Genomic DNA, 17,131 nt, shown 5'->3' on the forward strand with positions numbered 1-17,131 from the left:
TATGTTTACTGTCAACAAGGCTTGGAATGGCCCCATGGTCTAGGGTGAGCACAGCACCTTTGATAGTAGAAACAAACTAAGGAAATGCATTATCCTATACAAACATTGAATGCCACAACTAGTTTTGAATGCTCTTTTGGTTTTCAACTGAGAGTACTAATTTAGAGACCTGTCTTGTCATGACTCAAACATGTTCCAATTGAAACCATCGCAACCGACAGCAGACAGTTTTCATGCCATCAGTCAGGACCAGATTCAGTCCAAATCCCAGAAATGCTAACCGATGATCGAGGTGGACAACCCGTTTACCTCCATCCCAAACTAGCTTCTCTCTTCCTCTCCTAAAAAAGGTAGTAACTCATGCTGGGCGCTCCTCAAAGTGTGTCACAGCTGCCCAGAAGTGCCTCTCCACCAGTGACCAATTTTATGAATGTTAAGCCGAGTACGAGCTGTATTTATTTATTGACCTCTTTTTAGATCAAACCAAATAAACAAACTCAAATTAAGTCAGGACCAGCATAAAATGAGTCATCTCAGAAATCAACGAACAACAGATATCAGAGAATCCTACATTGCAGAAGGAGGCCATTCGACCCATCGAGTCTGCACCCACCACAATTCCACCCAGGTCCCATCCCCACAGCCGCATGTGTTTATCCTGCTAGTCACCCTGACACTAAGGAACAATTTAGCACGGCCAATCCACCTAACCCACATATCTTTGGAGTGTGGGAGGAAACTGGAGCACCGAGGAAACCCACGCAGACATGGGGAGAATGTGCAAACTCCACACAGACAGGAATCGAACCCAGGTCCCTGGCACTGTGAGGCAGCAGTGCTAACCACTGTGCCACCATGCCATGGGCTACTGCTTATTCCGATCCACAGGGCACACCTAGCTGGCTGGTCTTGCTTCAGCTTCACACACAGCCGCCTTTATAACCTCCTTTTACAATTATAGAGAATTTTATATTGTTGAGTGCTTCACATGTGTAGTAAGGACATTTTTAATGTGAACCTGCACTGTAGTTTTAAACATTCCCTTAAAACCATCAACATCTTGGTTACCATTGACCAGCCATATAAAAATTTTGGCTACAAGAGTAGATCATAGAATCCTACAGTGCAGGAGGCCATTTGGCTCATCGAGACTGCACTGACCACAATCCCACCCAGGCCCTATCCCCATAACGCCATGCACTTACCCTAGCTAGTCCCTGGACACTAAGGGACAATTTAGCATGGCCAGTCCACCTATTTAGCATGGCACATCTTTGGACTGTGAGAGGAAACCAGAACTCCCGGAGGAAACCCACACAGAGAATGTACAAACTCCACACAGACAGTGACCCAAGCCAGGAATCGAACCCGGGTCCCTGGCGCTGTGAGACAGCAGCGCTAACCACCTGTGCCACCGAGGTGCCCTGGGAATTCTGCAGTGAGTAACATCATTACCTAATTCTCCAAAACGTGTCCAATCAGCTTCTCAAGGGCAATTAGGAAAGGGCAACAAATGCTGGCCTAGCCAGCGATGCCCACACCTGTGGGAGTAATTTAAAACAAAACACAATGCTATGGGCTGACATGAAGTGCAACACTGATTGATTAATATCCAGCTCGACAGACCAGGTAAGTCACAAGTTCCATGGTTTACTGAGTGGTTATGAATATTTGTTATGTAACATCAGTGCTTTTGTTTTATATTTCTGGTACAGAATTGAAGTGTGGGCCCCACTGCCTGCACTTCACGAGCAATCACCTGAAAAGCTGATAATCATTTGCTTTTTCTACTGAAGGCAATCACAGAAGCACTGACTATAACCCATTAAGTGTAGCAACTATTGCAGGGATTTCAATAAGCTTGTTGCACCTCATTGACATTTGTATTTAAATCATTTCATGGATAATTCTTTGTCTTTGCCGGTTTTAGATTTTTTTCTGGTCTCAGCTGGATTAAATAAATTACTACTTAAATTATAGTGACTGCACCACAAAAATGCTTAATTGGCTGCAAAGCAGTTTGGGACGTCGTGAGATCATGGAAAGCACTATATAAATGATGCTTTTAAAGAGTTGGTGGTAGAACAGGGTAATAGAGTTGATATCAGCCAGTAGGTGTGGGAAGAGGCATTTACCCCAGTGTTAGAGATGGAGCAGAGTGATTAGTTAAGGAGTGATGCAGTTAAAGTCAGGCAACACATGTTCAAAGTAAAGTTAAGTTAATTTACTAGTGTCACAAGTAGGCTTACATTAACACTGCAATGAAGTTACTGTGAAATTCCCCTCATCGCCACAGTCCGACGCCTGTTCAGGTCAACGCACCTAACCAGCACGTCTTTGAGAATGAGAGGAAACTGGAGCACTCAGAGGGAACGCAGAGACGGGGAGAATGTGCAAACTCTGCACAAGTCATTGACCCAAGCCGGGAATCGAACCTGGGTCCCTGCCGCTGTGAGGCGGCAGCGCTAACCATCGTGCTACCATGCTGCCCACTTTGGAGAAAGGGAGAAGCCTCGTGTAGTGAATACGTGTGAATCTCAAGTGAGGTAGTATGAGCACAGTTTAAAAGTGGCAGTGCAGACTGAACGTGAGAGGTATGGTGCTTGGCTATAATTGTGAATGCATGCCCTTAATCGTCCGTGGATGGCCATTTATTAGACTGCCGTTAGAGAAAATCTCCATTACAAGGGAGGAAGTGTTAGGTTTTTTAGGGAATATAAAGACTGACAAATCCCCAGGGCCTGATGGAATCTATCCAAGGCTGCTCAGGGAGACGAGAGATGAAATCGCTGGGCCTCTGACGCAAATCTTTGTCTCGTCACTGGACACAGGTGAGGTCCCAGAGGATTGGAGGATAGCTAATGTGGTCCTGTTATTTAAGAAGGGTAGGAAGGATAACCCAGGAAATTATAGGCCGGTGAGCTTGATGTCCATGGTCGGGAAGTTGTTGGAGAGGATTCTTAGAGATAGGATGTATGCGCATTTAGAAAGGAATAAACTCATTAACGATAGTCAGCATGGTTTTGTGAGAGGGAGGTCATGCCTCACTAACCTGGTGGAGTTTTTTGAAGAAGTGACTAGAATGGTTGACGAGGGAAGGGCCGTGGATGTCGTCTATATGGACTTTAGTAGAGCATTTGACAAAGTCTCTCATGGTAAGTTGGTGCAAAAGGTTGGATCTCATGGGATAAAGGGGGAGGTGGCTAGATGGGTGGAGAACTGGCTGGGTCACAGAAGACAGAGGGTGGTAGTGGAAGGGTCTTTTTCCGGCTGGATGCCTGTGACTAGTGGTGTTCCGCAGGGCTCTGTATTGGGACCTCTGCTGCTTGTGATTTATATAAACTATCTGGAAGAAGGTGTAACTGGGGTGATCAGTAAGTTTGCGGACGACACAAAAATGGCTGGACTTGCAGATAGTGGGGAACATTGTCAGAGGCTACAGAAGGATATAGATAGGCTGGAAATTTGGGCAAAGAAATGGCAGATGGAGTTCAATCCAGATAAATGCGAAGTGATGCATTTTGGTAGAACTAACGTAAGGGGGAGCTATACGATAAATGGCAGAACCATAAAGGGTGTAGATACGCAGAGGGACCTGGGTGTGCAAGTCCACAGATCCTTGAAGGTGACGCCACAGGTGGAGAAGGTAGTGAAGAAGGCATATGGCATGCTTGCCTTTATAGGACGGGGCATAGAGTATAAAAGTTGGGGTCTGATGTTGCAGTTGTATAGAACGTTGGTTCGGCCGCATTTGGAATACTGCGCCCAGTTCTGGTCGCCACACTACCAGAAGGACGTGGAGGCTTTAGAGAGAGTGCAGAGGAGGTTTACCAGGATGTTGCCTGGTATGGAAGGGCTTAGTTATGAGGAGAGATTGGGTAAACTGGGGTTGTTCTCACTGGAAAGACGGAGGATGAGGGGTGACCTAATAGAGGTGTATAAAATTATGAAAGGCATAGATAGGGTGAACGGTGGGAAGCTTTTCCCCAGGTCGGTGGTGAAGTTCACGAGGGGTCATGGGTTCAAGGTGAGGGGGGGGCGGTTTAACACGGATATCAGAAGGACGTATTTTACACAGAGGGTGGTGGGGGCCTGGAATGCGCTGCCAGGCAAGGTGGTGGAGCCAGACACACTGGGAACGTTTAAGACTTATCTCGATAGCCACATGAACGGAGTGGGAATGGAGGGATACAAAAGAATGGTCTAGTTTGGACCAGGGAGCGGTGCGGGCTTGGAGGGCCGAAGGGCCTGTTCTTGTGCTGTATTGTTCTTTCTTCTTTTGTTCTTTATATGGCCCTTTCACAATCACCAGTTGTCTCAGTGCTTTAAACCATTTTTAAAAATATATTAATATTGCAATGTGTTAGCCAATGTGTGCACTGCAAACTCCCATATTAGAGTCAGAGGTTTACAGCATGGAAACAGGCCCTATCACCCAACTTATCCATGCCGCTCAGTTTTTACCATTTAAGCTAATCCCAATTGCCTACATTTGGCCCATATCCCTCTATACCCATCTTACCTATGTAACTGTCTAAATGCTTTTTAAAAGACAAAATTGTACCCGCCTCTACTACTACCTCTGGCAGCTTGTTCCAGCCACTCACCACCCTCAGTCAAAAAATGCTCCTCTGGATCCTTTTGTATCTCTCCCCTCTCACCTTAAACCTATGCCCTCTAGCTTTCGGCTCCCCTACATTTGGGAAAATATATTGACTATCTAGCTGATCTATGCCCCTATTATTTTATAGGCCTCTATAAGATCACCCCAAAGCCCCCTACGCTCCAGGGAAAAAAGTCCCAGTCTATTCAGCCTCTCCTGATAACTCAGACCATCAAGTCCCGGTAGCATCCCAGTAAATCTTTTCTGCTCTCTTTCTAGTTTATATATTAAGGAGTTAATCTGTTTTTATGATGTTGATTGAGGGATAAACATTGGCCAGGGCCCTGGGGATAGCTCCCCTGTTTTTCTTTGAAATTGTGCCATGGAATCTTTAGCATCCACCCAAGCAGTAATACAAGGCTTCAGTTTAACAGATCATATAAAAAACAGCACCGCCTTGATTTTTGTGCTCAAACCCTGGAATGAGACTTAGAACCCTGTGACTCAAAGATAATTGAGGCACTGCTATTAGGGAATGAGAATCAGATTAACTCTCTGGGACATGGGTTCAAATCCCACTGCAGCAACTGGCGGAATTTAAATTCAATTCATTGATAACCCTGGAATAAAAAGCTAGTCTCAGTAACGATGACCATCAAACTGCCAAATTGTCATAAAAACCAATCCAGTTCACTAAAATGTTGAAGAATTAAACAGGACAGACCACCCAGCATCTGTCTTGGCCACAGACGCAACAAAGGCACACCTTGCCCAGTCAACTCTGTGAAATCCTCCTCACTAACATCTGGGGATGTGCCAGCATTAGGGCAGCACAGTGGGCGACACTGCTGCCTCACAGCGCCAGGGACCTGGGTTCAATTCCGGCATCGGGTCACAGTGTGGAGGTTGCACGTTCTCCCCATGTCTGCGTGGGTTTTCTCCCACAGTCCAAAGATGTGTGGGTTAGGTTGATTGGCCATGCTAAATTAACCCTGGTGTCGGGGGATTAGCAGGGTAAATATGAGGGGCTACAGGAATAGGGCCTGGGTGGGATTGTGGTCGGTGCAGACGCGATGGACCGAATGGCCTCCTGCACTGTAGTGATTCTATTATTGAGAGAGCTGCCCCACAGCTCTGGACAAGTAATAGTCTGACATAGCGATACTCTCAGAATCTTCCCAGACTCCTCCATTACCTTCCCTGTGTATGTTCAGTCCCACCAGCAGAGGTGGCGACACAGTGGTACATGGTAGGGAAGGAGTGGCCCTGGTGAGAGAACCAACATGTGGGAAAACCAACTGGACCACGTCCTTACCAATCTACCTATCGCAGATGCCTTTGTCCTCGATGGTATTGGACTTATCACTGCATAGTCTTTGTGGAAACAAAGTCCCACCTTCACATTGAGGACAACTTCCATTGTGTTGTTTGGCACTATGTTTTAAATGAGATATTCAGATCAGATTTAGCAGTTCAAAACTGGTCAACCATGAGACCCTGTGAGCCACCAGCAGCCACAGAACTGTACTCCACCACATTCTGTACCTCATGGTTCAGCACATCCATAATTCACATGCAAAAGAACCACCCAGTTCAACAAAGAGTGCAGCACAGCATTACAGGAGTAGCACCGCACAGCCCAAACTGAGATACCAACCTAGTGAAGTGAAAACACAGGACTACAGACATGCTAAACAGCGAACACACATGTTATAAATCTAAATGATCCCACAGCTAATGAATCGGATCAAAGCTATGCAGACCAGTTACATCCAGTCTTGAATGGTCGAGGGCAATTGAACAACTAATAGGATGAGGAGACTCTACAAGCATCCCCCTCCTGAATGATGGAGCCCAGCTCATTAATGCTGAAACATTTCCCACCATCTTCAGCCAGAAATACTGAGCAGATAGTCCATTGCAGCTTCCTCCTGTCACTGCTCTCCAGATTCCTTGAATACACCCATCTTGGCCTCTTGCTATGGCTTCCGCCATCACAGCTCCGGTCTTCAGCCAACTCAAATAATTCCACATGACATCAAGGAACAGCTGAACACAACAGATACAGCAAAGGCCATCTGTGACACCAACATCTCAGCTGTAGTGGTGAAAACTTGTGCTCCAGAACCTTCTACACCACTAGCCAAGCTGTACAGCTGCAATACTGGCAACTCACCTGACAACGTGGAAAAGCAGGACAAATCCAATCCTGCCAAGTATCACCCCACCAGTCTACCCTCAATCATCAGCAAAGTGATGGGTAGTGACATTGGCAGTGCTATCCAGCAGCAGTTATGTTGCAACAACCTGCTCAGTTTTGGTCCACCTGGCTCCAGACCTCATTACAGCTTTGTCCAAGTATGAACAAATGAACTGAATTCCAGAGGTGAGGCTAGTGATTGTCGTTGCTATTAGGGCAGCATTTGATCAAGGATAGCAGCAAAGAGCCCTAATAAAATTGACGTCAATGGGAATGAGGGGAAAGACTCTAAGGAAGGTGATTGTGGTTGTTGGGGACTAATCATTTCATCCCAGAACATTGCTGCAAGAGTTCCTTAGGGTAGTGTCCTAGGCAAAATCACCTTCAGTTGCTTCATCAATTATTTTCCCTCCATTATTAAAATCAGAAGTGGGCTGTTCACTGCAGCAATCAGACCCATTTGTAATTCCTTAGATAATGAAGCAATATCTGCCTGCATGCTGCAATACCTGCACAATATTCATGGTTGGGTTGATAAGCGCAACGTTCAGGTCACGCAAGGCAATGACCATCTCCAGAAAGAATCTAACCAACTCCCCTTAACATTCAATGGTATCGTCATCGGTGAATTCCCAATCAACAACATCCTGGGGACTTAATACTGACCAGAAACTTAACTGGACCATCCATATAGATACTGCGGTTGCAAGAGTATATCGGAGGCTGAGAACTCTGGCACGCAAATCACTTCCTGATGCCTCAAAGCCTTAATCCTTCAGTCTCTCCACTGCTGACACACTGCGGTAGCAGTGCATAACATATACAAGATGCACTGCAGCAACTCATTAAAGGTTCTTACAATAGCACCTTCCAAATCCGAAACCTCTATCATCTAGAATAACAGGGGTAACAGACATATAGGAATCGTGTGCAAGTACCCCACTAAGCCACACACTATTCCAACGTGGAAGTATATCATCACTCCTTCAAAATCCTTAAAATCTCTCCTTACACCCTAAGTGTACTTACATCACAAGACTTCTCATGACTACATTCTTAAGGGCATTGATAACTGGTGATGTAGTCTACGATGCCCAGCCCCCACGGATGAATTAAAAAATTCAAAACGTGGCAGCAAAGATGATTATGCCCAGAACGGTGTGGTTTCAATCCTACTTCCTATTCTCTGAAACACTGTTCACCACTTACAGTGGGTTCATCGGGTCATTACGTAAAGGTGGGGTCTGTATTTTTGTAACCCAAGAAAATCAGTTGTTTTGTGATATTAAACCAGGTCAGTCCCCTTCTGATAATTCAAAAGTTACTTTTGCACTACTTATCCAATAGCTCAAATTATGCAATGTCATTAGCATAATAAAGTGCTCCATACCGCAAAAAAGGTAATTGGAATTTTGTAATTTAAAATTCAGAGTAGCACGCATATTGACTAGAGTTTCCTAGTAAGAGTTTTAACAACACCAGGTTAAAGTCCAACAGGTTTATTTGGTAGCAAATGCCATTTGCTACCAAATAAACCTGTTGGACTTTAACCCGGAGTTGTTAAAACTCTTACTGTGTTTACCCCAGTCTAACGCCGGCATCTCCACATCATGACTACCATAGAGTTTCCTAGACCAGACTAATAAACTACATGACCCACTGTTTAATGAATCCTTGTGTGTTGTATAAACATCATCTAAAGTCTATTTATTAGTGTCACAAGTAAGCTTATATTAACACTGCAATGAGGTTACTGTGAAAATCCCCTAATTGCCACACTCCGGCACCTGTTCGGGTACACCGAGGGAGAATTTAGCATGGCCAATGCACCTTAGCAGCACCTGTTTCTGACTGTGGGAGGAAACTGGAGCACCCGGAGGAAACCCACGCAGACACGGGGAGAACGTGCAAACTCTGCACAGACGGTGATCCAAGCTGGGAATCAAACCCGGGTCCCTGGCGCTGAGGGGCTGAAATGCTAATCGCCGTGCCACCCTAGCCGCAGTTAAATTTAGGACAGGTCAGTGAAACCACAACAGCCGTGTGAGTCTGGAGGTTCTGGTCATTATCACTTTTACATGGGTAAGAGGGCAGCATCAAGCTGTCAGCTGAGACAGCAAAACCTATTTAAAATGCCAACAGTTTTCTGCTACATTTAGGCACATCTGCAGCTGCTTACTATACCTGCCCTGATATTGAACCTGGTATCCTGAATTGGAGAGTTTGATTTCCAGACAGAAATCCCTACCATTGTTTTCTTAGTATGTAGGCTGGCTTAAACACACAGGTAATATTTCAGTGCCACACCACTGATATTTCTAAGCAAGATTGGCTTATGCAAAAGTAAAGGGAGTGAGATTAGTTTTAAACACACTAAATCAGAATGCCAAAATCATCAGAGGCATGATAGGACCAGGTTTCTCGTTACTGTTAATGTAGACAATTGAAGTTTATTTATTTATTAGTCACAAGTAGGCTTACATTAACACTGCAATGAAGTTACTGTGAAAATCCCCTCGTCGCCACACTCCGGCGCCCGTTCGGGTACACTGAGGGAGAATTTAGCATGGCCAATGCACCTAACCAGCACGTCTTTCGGACTGTGGGAGGAAACCGGAGCACCCGGAGGAAACCCACGCAAACACGGGGAGAACATGCAGGCTCCTCACAGACAGACAGTGGCCCAAGCCGGGAATCAAACTCGGGTCCCTGGCGCTGTGGGGCAGCAGTGCTAACCACTGTGCCACCGTGATTAGAAAAGTGGATGAAGAAAAGAATAGAAAGTTCTGCGGATGCTATGAGGTGAAGGAGGGTGTCACGTGGAACATAAAACACCAGCATAGATCAGTTAGGCCAAATAGCCTGTTTCTGTGCTGCAACCAATGTAACTAATAGAAAATGATATTGTATACCATATAGGTACTTTAAGACAAATTAGGCAGCACAAAAGATTTCTTCTCCATGCCAAGGTGGACTATAAGCAACAAATTCCCTCTGCATCATATCGATGCATTTACCCGGATGGACATACATAAAATAGCCAATGGTACAAAGTCAAACACAGTCCACCGGAATCCACATAAAGCTGATCAGCAACATAATTAAGGGCTGGTACATGTACCACGTGATTGGTTATTACAGATGCTATCAACTTGTGCAGTGCCTCCCAGAGAAGGCTCACTGAAGGTTTCAGCAATAGATGAAGGTTCTTCTCATTATTCGGCATCAGCGCATCTCTCACCCCCAAATCTGTTTCCTATTTTCAGAAAATGAATAATTGTGCATAGAATTACAAGTAACAAAAGAAGACGTTGTCTTTCAACCCACCTGAGTTTCTGGGTTGTGCCACTTCAGAGACTGGTTTAAATTTTCAGACACAGGGTTGAATCAAGGTTGGATCCAGTAGAGAAGCCCGATGATAATTCATCTGTGGAGATGAGGATAATATTGTTTTTTCAAACTGCTTTAAAAAGCAAAGCATTAGAAATGTTGAAATAATGGTACAGACGCAAAGACACAAAATATATCATAAGACCATAAGACATAGGAACAAAATTTTGGCCATTTGACTCGAGTGGCTCTGCCATTCGATCATGGCTGATACGTTTCTCAACCCCATTCTTCCACCATAACATTTGATCCCCTTACCAACCAAGAACCCATCTATCTTAAATACACACAATGACTTGACTTCCACAGCTTTCTGTGGCAATGAATTCCACAGATTCACCATCCACTGGCTGAAGAAATTCCTCCTCACCTTGGTTCTAAAGGGCTGTCCCTTTACTATGAGGTTGTGCCTTTGGATCCCAGTCTCTCCGACAAATGGAAACATCTCCTCGTCCACTCTATCCAGGCTTTTCAGTATACTGTAAGTTTCAATGAGATTCCCCACCGCCACTCATCCTTCTAAACTCCATCAAGTACAGACCCAGAGTCCTCAAATACTCCTTGTATGTCAAGCCATTCATTCCCAGGATCGTTCTTGTGAACTTCCTCTGGATCCCCTCCAAGGCCAGCACATCCTTCCTTAGATACTAGGCCCAAAATCGCTCACAATATTTCAAATGTGGTCTGACCAGAGTCTTATACAGCCTCAGCAGTGCATCCCTGCATTTGTATTCTAGTCCTCTCGAAACAAATGCTAACATTGCATTTAATAAATAGTGATGTCTTGAGGAGTGTACATATTACAGAGGTGGTGGTGCTGGAAGTCTTAAAACGCATCAAGGTAGATAAATCCCCAGGACCTGATGAAGTGTATCCCAGGACGTTGTGGGAGGCTAGGGAGGAAATTGCGGGTCCCCTAGCCGAGATATTTGAATCATTGATTGTCACGGGTGAGGTGCCTGAAGATTGGAGAGTGGCAAATGTTGTGCCTTTGTTTAAAAAGGGCTGCAGGGAAAAGCCTGGGAACTACAGGCCAGTGAGCCTCACATCTGTGGTGGGTAAATTGTTGGAAGGTATTTTGAAAGATCTACAGGCATTTAGAGATGCAAGTACCAATTAGGGACAGTCAGCATGGCTTTGAGAGTGGAAAATCATGTCTCACAAATTTGATTGAGTTTTTTGAAGGGGTAACCAAGAAGGTAGATGAGGACAGTGCAGTTGATGTGGTCTACATGGACTTTAGCAAGGCCTTTGACAAGGTACCGCATGGTAGGTTGTTGCACAAGGTTAAATCTCATGGGATCCAGGGTGAGGTATCCAAATGGATACAAAATTGGCTTCTTGACAGAAGCCAGAGGGTGGTTGTAGAGAATTGTTTTTCAAACTGGAGGTCTGTGACCAGCGGTGTGCCTCAGGGCTGGGTCCACTGTTATTTGTCATTTATATTAATGATTTGGATGAGAATATAGGAGGCATGGTTAGCAAGTTTGCAGATGACACGAAGATTGGTGGCATAGTGGACAGTGAAGAAAGTTATCTCCAATTGTAACAGGATCTTGATCAATTGGGCCACTGGGCTGACGAATGGCAGATGAAGTTTAATTTAGACAAATGCGAGGTGATGCATTTTGGTAGATTGAACCAGGGCAGGACTTACTCAGTTAATGGTAGGGTGTTGGGGAGAGTTACAGAACAAAGAGATCTAAGGGTACATGTTCATAGCTCCTTGAAAGTGGAGTCACAGGTGGACAGAGTGGTAAAGAAGGCATTCAGCATGCTTGGTTTCATCGGTCAGAACATTGAATACAGGAGTTGGAATGTCTTGTTGAAGTTGTACAAGACATTGGTAAGGCCACACTTGGAATACTGTGTGCAATTCTGGTCACCCTATTATAGAAAGGATATTATCAAACTAGAAAGAGTGCAGAAAAGATTTACTAGGATGCTACCGGGACTTGATGGATTGAATTAAAAGGAGAGGCTGGATAGACTGGGACTTTTTTCTCTGGAGCGTAGGAGGCTGAGGGGTGATCTTTTGGAGCTCTATAAAATAATGAAGGGCATAGATCAGCTAGATAGTCAACATCTTTTCCCAAAGGTAGGGGAGTCTAAAACTAGAGGGCATAGGTTTAAGGTGAGAGGGGAGAGATACAAAAGTGTCCAGAGGGGCAATTTTTTCCACACAGAGGGTGGTGAATGTCTGGAACAAGCTGCCAGAGGTAGTAGTAGAGGTGGGTACAATTTTGTCTTTTAAAAAGCATTTAGATAGTTACATGGGTACGATGGGTATGGCGGGATATGGGCCAAATGCGGGCAATTGGGATTAGCTTAGGGGTTTTAAAAAGAAAAAGGGCGGCTTGGACAAGTTGGGCCGAAGGGCCTGTTTCCATGCTGTAAACCTCTATGACTCTATTGCATTTACCTTCCGAACAACCAACTCAACCTGCAAGTTAACCTTAAAAGAATCCTGAACTAGGACTCCCAAGTCCCTTTGCACTTCCGATTTCTGAATTATCTCCCCATTTAGAAAATAGTCTATACCTCTATTCTTCCTTAAAAATACTGCATAACCTCACACTTTCCTACTTTGTATTCCATCTGCCACTTCTTTGCCCACTCTCCTAACCTGTCCAAGTCTCCTATGTTGAAGAGCTGCAGTTTACTATTAAGGAGTACTATTAAGGAAGATGTTAGCATTTCTTTTAAAGTGCTGCAAAAGAAAATTTTTAAAAATTGGCTAACTACAAGACAAAGGAGCAGAGGTAGGCCATTCGGCCCATTGAGTCTGCTCTACCATAAAGATCATGACTGATCTGATGTGATAATCCTCAACTCCAATTTCCCGCCTTACGCTAGATTCCCTTACTGATTAAAAATCTGTCTATCTCAGCCTTGAACATACTTAACGACCCAGCCTCTACGGTAAAGAACACCACAGATTCAGAGAAGAAATTCCACCTCATCTCTGTCTTAAATGGGCAATCTCTTACCTCTTACTCTGAGATGACGCATTCTGGTCCTAGACTCTCCCACATGGGGAAACTACCTCTCAGCATGTACCCTGTCAAGCCCCCTGAGAATCCTATATGTTTCAATAAAGTCGCCTCTGATTCTTCTAAACCCCAATGAGTGCAGGCTCAACCTACTCAACCTCTTCTCATAAGAAAATCCCTCAATACTCAGGATCAACCTTCGTGAACCGAGTCTGGACTACCTCCAGTGCCACTATATCTTTCCTTAGACAAAGCTGTTCACAGTAGTCCAAGTGTAGTCTAACTAGCAGTGCAAAACTTCCCTAGTTTTATACTCAATTCCCTTTGAAATAAAGGCCTACATTCCATTAGCCTTCCCTATTGCCTGCTGAACCTGCATGCTAGCTTGTGATCAAGATCCCTCAAATCCTTATGCTGCAGCTTTCTGCAGTCTTTCACCACTTAAATATTCAGCTCCTTTACTCTTCCTGCCAAAGTGCATAACTTTAAATTTTTCTGTATTGAGTAGTCCAATGCAATGTGGAATTTGTGCTTCGTGATCCACCTATTCTGGCAGACTTGGGTTTTTTGTGCTAAAAATGCATAATTATATTTGATTGATTTTGAGAAGCTTGTGTGGTCACATTAAAATGCACAGGGCAAGTGACTTTTCAAAAAGGTTTGTGAACCACTTTTGTGAAGTCAGAACATGTTGTAATTGCCTTCCTTATCTTTCAATCATATTAACAATTTAAAAATTCTCCTCCTTCACAGAGGCGCCTTTTAACCCTAATTATATCATAGTCCTACTTTCATAGATGCCCGTACCCAGCTTTTTAAAGAAGGTCTTTCCAGCTCTTATGACATGCCTCTAACGTGTTAAACTTAGATAAGCAACAGGTCTTCTTGTCAATCAAAATCACTGAAATGATTGAATAACTTCATTTTTAAAAAAATATTAATCGGAATAAAATAACCTTTCAGAAGTATTTGCAGTTTCCGCAATTTTGGACATCTCATTATAGGAAAAATATAAAAATCAGTACAGAAAATGCAGCATAGATTCAACAGTAGGGATGAAGGGATTATACTTGAGACTTTGGTGGAGATGAAGGCGGTTGAGGGGCAACCAGAATTATGATATAGTAAATATTGATCGAGGGTGGTTAACAAGATATTATCCAGGGGGCATAAATTTAAAAGTCATGATTAAAATAAAGTTCCATTAAAAGGGATAAAACAGAAAATGCTGGAAATATTCAGGAGGTCAGGCAGCATCTCTGGAAGAGACGAACGTTAACTTCTCAGGTCTGTGACCTTTCTTCAAAACCTTTAACCAGTTCTGATGAACGGCCATAGTCACAAAACATGTTTTTCTCTCCACAGAGGCCACCTGACCCGCTGAGTATTTTCAGCATTTGCTGCTTTTATTTTGGATTTCACACATCTGCAGTACTTCTTTCCGGTTGTACCACAACTTGGTATGACTCCTGCTTCTGTCCAAGACCACAAGAAACTACAAAAGGTCGAATGTAGCCCAATCCATCACGCAAACCAGCCTCCCAGTAGTCTTCCTAGTAGGCTGTCTACACTTCCCACTGCCTCGGCAAAGCAGCCAGCATAATTAAGGACCCCACGCACCCCGGACGTTCTCTCTTCCACCTTCTTCCGTCAGGAAAAAGATACAAAAGTCTGAGGTCACATGCCAATCGACACAAGAACAGCTTCTTCCCTGCTGCTGTCAGACTTTGGAATGGACTTACCTTGCATTAAGTTGATCTTTCTCTACACCTTAGCTATGACCGTAACACTACATTCTGCACTCTCTCGTTTCCTTCTCTATGAATGGTATGCTTTGTCTATATAGCGCGCAAGGAACAATACTTTTCACTGTATGCTAATATATGTGACAATAATAAATTAAATTAAAGCAATTTTGCTTTCCCACTAAAAGAGAATTAGATAACAGCTTTACAGGAAGAACTTTGAAGGCTACATGGAGTAAACAGAAGAATATATTTGGACAAGGAGGTTTGGCAGGAAAAGTCAACTTGATGGGCCCAAAGTTTTGATGCTGTAACACTGATTCAAACTGACCAAACTTGTCCTAATATGCAATGTCAGGTTGTGTTCTTTTGAACCGTTTTTTGGCCAAGCTACAGATACCAAGACTGACAAAAATAGTAGGCTTCTACAATCTGAGGTGCAAATAAATTAACACAAGGATCTTAATCCTAATGGGTAATCCACTTTATATTAAGTCTCAATGTGAAAAGCCCATAGAACATTGCTGACAGTGACAGTCTTCACATCAGTCATAAACAGCCTGAGCAAAGTAAAATAATTACATTTAATTCTAAACTTTCTCACATTCACACATGCTTCAAGGCTAATTTATCTGTACAAGTGATTTTTCCTTTTTAAATTAATTTTCATGATGTGACATTATGGCTGGCACTCATTACTCATTCCTATTAACCACCAAAAAGGTGGTGGCCCACCTTCTTGAACTACTGCATTGCATGTGGTAATGTTGCTCCCACAATGCTGTTGGATAAGAGTTACCAGATTTTGACCCACAGCGGTCTACATTCTACACTTTTTCTAACCTAAACATAAGCAAATTCCACAAGCCGCTAGGAGCTCAGATGACGGATGCTTAAATCACATACAACTTTTTGATAAAGGCTGATACAAGCTGAGTTTGTGGAAGGCAAGCAAAGTAATATAGTTAGAAAGATATATGGTGTAATACAGTAGCTCAAAGTTTGTAAAAGAAAGAGATCTAGATCATGTTTAAACTTGTATAGCAAAGCACTGCTGGGTGCCAATGTTTGACTCCCATGTCTCATTGCTGGAACACGACAAAGATTGCAGCCTCTATCTGTACAAGTTGGAAAGTTTACAATTTTTAAAGAATTATATCCGTCAAATCATAGTTTCATTTCACCGAGTCAATCCTCAAAAGGTAAATAAAGGTAGCTACACTAAACACTGATGGGAATGAACTTTTTCATTAATCAGATCTGGTTTTAATAACTCCCAAGTACACCAAAGCATGTTATCCAACATTATCTCACACCAGATTCAATAGCACTCAAGCCCAGCACAAGGCTACACTTTCAAATCTGTTCATAGAAACCAGACAGCATGAGCACTTCTTTCCTAACATTAAAAGTTAGACACATTCAAAACACACCCCTGCATGGAGGCCCACAAATATTGATTCCTAACATATTTGTCTAGTTTCAAACAAGTGGGGGGGATTAAGAGTTCACGTTGGGTTACAGGGGAATACAGCTCAAGGTTCATTCAAATGCTGTACAACCCACTGGGGATTTGCCCTGGTTGTTTAGGAGATCTGATCCCAATCCCCCCGAGTGCTTTAGCCTTTAAATAGTCTACTCCCCATGTAATTAAACCACAACCACCTCCTCCACTCTGACAAATTACACCTCACTTGGAACTACTCAGTGCAAATACCGAAACTTAAATGCTATCGCACATTGTGGATTATAATCAATAAAGACAGCTTCAGGTGAGGAATTTAAAACATCACCAAATACAAAATGTTCAACAAATGGTCACTGATCAAAGCGCCAGGTCCACACTAAAAACAATGCCAACTACCACAAAGGGCCGGCCACTGGTGCCAGTCAAGGGGGGGCATTTTAACAGCCGCATTAGACATTAAATGACAATAACTATTAAAATAATTTCTATATTTAAATAAATACCCACCACAGCTCACAACTACAGCCCTTAAAGAAGCACCACCACCTTACCCGGCTGGCGCCGCGCGGTGGGAAGAGGGCGACGTAACCACGCTGTGCGGCTGGGCAAGTGACGTCACCGCGCAGAGCGGAGGGGCGAGTGTACGTCACCACGCACCGCGGAGGTAAACGTCATCGCGCAGTGCGGATCGTGGAGGTAAACGTCATCGCGCAGTGCGGATCGTGGGGGTCA

The 17,131-nt window shown here is 43.8% G+C and overlaps 1 protein-coding gene across 1 annotated transcript in view; it reads right to left on the minus strand.

Moving 5' to 3' along the window:
* gtf2e1 (general transcription factor IIE, polypeptide 1, alpha) overlaps positions 1-16,998 on the minus strand; it is a 69,930-nt gene extending 52,932 nt beyond the window's left edge. Inside the window, exons 1-2 of the mRNA XM_078232992.1 lie at positions 16,907-16,998; positions 10,131-10,230 (exon numbers count right to left, since the gene is read on the minus strand). The gene's annotated coding sequence lies outside the window, so the exon portion shown is untranslated. The remainder of the gene's footprint in view (positions 1-10,130; positions 10,231-16,906) is intronic.
* Positions 16,999-17,131: the final 133 nt, after the last annotated feature.

Source organism: Mustelus asterias, chromosome 17, assembly GCF_964213995.1.
Source record: "Mustelus asterias chromosome 17, sMusAst1.hap1.1, whole genome shotgun sequence".
Classification (NCBI taxonomy): Eukaryota; Metazoa; Chordata; class Chondrichthyes; order Carcharhiniformes; family Triakidae; genus Mustelus; species Mustelus asterias.